Source organism: Macaca thibetana, chromosome 8 (assembly GCF_024542745.1).
Source record: "Macaca thibetana thibetana isolate TM-01 chromosome 8, ASM2454274v1, whole genome shotgun sequence".
NCBI lineage: Eukaryota > Metazoa > Chordata > Mammalia > Primates > Cercopithecidae > Macaca > Macaca thibetana.
This window is the reverse complement of record NC_065585.1, coordinates 59,890,345-59,892,494: the sequence shown is the minus strand read 5'-3', so window position 1 is coordinate 59,892,494 and position 2,150 is coordinate 59,890,345. Positions and strand designations below refer to the sequence as shown.

Below are 2,150 nucleotides of genomic sequence, written 5' to 3'. Positions count from 1 at the left end.
CTAACAGTTTAAGATCAGCAGGTTTAGAAAAGCACATATGTATGAGTCTTTTGATTATGAAAGACAATTTCCAGGTTGAAAGTATCTAAATAGTTCTATATGCAAAAACAATATGAAGATTTGTTTTCCAACTTATGAGGGAAAAGAAAAGTTAGTTCCTAAAGTTGGGGCATTATGGAGAGCTTTTCTTGGCATTTTGGATAGAAATAAACAAGGAGCAGGAGCAGCATGGACAACGATGAAATGTTGGGAAGAGGACTAGGAGAGGCTTGCAGAAAATGAGAGTTTAAGCTCACAGGTGTTGATGAGCAACTGCAGTGCCTCAAGATCCACTCCCCAAATTCCACCAAGACAGGAGAATTATATAGTTTCTGCCATAAAACGCAAAAAGACACAAACTATTTAATTGAATATTATAATCATGTTGCGCTCAGAAAGCTAAGGAGTTTGGGATCACTCTGGTAACATTAAAAAATTAGTATGCATCAGATATTTATCTTAGGTCACTGGCAACTCCTTCATTCCTTCCTTCTCCTATTTCAGATGTGAAACCAACCCACTTCCCAGATGACACCAAGGGTTCAAAACTGAGAGGAAAAGACAAAAGCCTTCATGTTTGCTTATGTATTTAAATGTTGATTCTACTTTGTTAATGGGCCCTGACCTTTCCTGGGTCAAAAAAAATAAAATAAAACAAGGCAGCAGGCCCTTTTTCTGCAAATGGAATTATTCTTGACTTACTTCCTTGTCCTTTATTCTTTCTGAAATGTATTTAGTTATAATTCTATATTAAACGTTGGAGGAAGTGTCTGACTCGTTTTAGAATTTGGGTTTTCAAGAGAACTGAAGTCAGCATGAAGAACTATTTTCTCTTCTGGACAGTCTAGGCCATTTTTGTTAAGGCTGTTCTTGTGACACCTCAAGATGAAGATGAGAGGATCATTCCTGTTGATGACAAATGTAAGTGGGCCCAGGTTATTTTCACCATCATCTCTTCTACCAAAGATCCTAATGAGGACACTGTGGAGAGAAACATCCAAATTGCTGTTCTCCTGGACAATAAGAAGAATATCTCTGATCTCGTCTCAAGGTTGAGAACCAAATTTGTGTACCATTTGTCGTACCTCTGTAAAAAATGTGATCCTACAGAAGTGGAACTGGATAATCAGAGTTCCTGCTACCCAGAGCAGTATCTGTGACAAAGACAGTGCTACAGAGATATGCCACACTGATGTCAGAAACGAGTGCAGCGCAACTATGGTCCCACTTACATATGGTGGTGAGACCGAAATGGTGAAGATAGGCTTGATCCCAGGTTCCTGCTATCCTGACTAATTTGTCATTGCTGACTGCACAATTCTTTATCTTGAGAGGCTCTCCATTTTGATCCAGAAAGTTAATATATTTACTACCAGTGAATATGAAACCTGGATTTGTTTAAGATGGTGTAAAACTAACATCCCCTCCCCCAAAATAATCGAAACAGTAACATTATTGTCTTTATTAGGTAATTACTTCTCAACTATATGGTCACACTGTATTAAAATTTGTCAGTTATCATGCTTGCCTGAAGAGGTATGCTCCCTTAAGAAAACAGTCTCTAGCATTAAAAAAATAGACAAGGGGAGAAAATAAAACTCAAGGAGTAAAATCAGGAGGCATAACAAAATGTTGCCCTTTCTCTGCCTTTGCCTTGGAGAGCCAGAGCTTTTGAATTTTCCATACTATTCTCTCTTTAAAAAGTTTCACTATATAGAGAACATACATGTGTAAACATAGGTCAATTATATGTCTTCATTAGAAAAATAATAATTGAAAAACATGTTTTTGAGCCAGGCATGATGGCTTAATCCTATAATCCCAGCACTCTGGGAGGCCAAGGCAGGTAGATCACTGGAGGCCAGGAGCTTAAGACCAGTCTGGCCAACATGGCAAAACCTCGTCTCTACTAAAAATACAAAAATAAGCCAGGCATGGTGGCACACACTTATGATCCCAGCTACTCAGAAGGCTGAGGCACAAGAATCGCTTGAACCCGGGGGGCAGAGTTTGCAGTGAGCCTAGATCCCGCCACTGCACTCCAGCCTAGGCAACGGAGAGAGATCCTGTCTCAAAAACAAAACAAACAAAAAAACAACAAAAAAGCATGT

The 2,150-nt window shown here is 39.0% G+C and overlaps 1 pseudogene; it reads left to right on the top strand.

Annotated features, from left to right (window-relative positions):
* The first annotated feature begins 854 nt into the window (after window positions 1–854).
* LOC126960607 (immunoglobulin J chain-like) lies at window positions 855–1,335 on the top strand (annotated as a pseudogene).
* The last annotated feature ends 815 nt before the right edge of the window (window positions 1,336–2,150 follow it).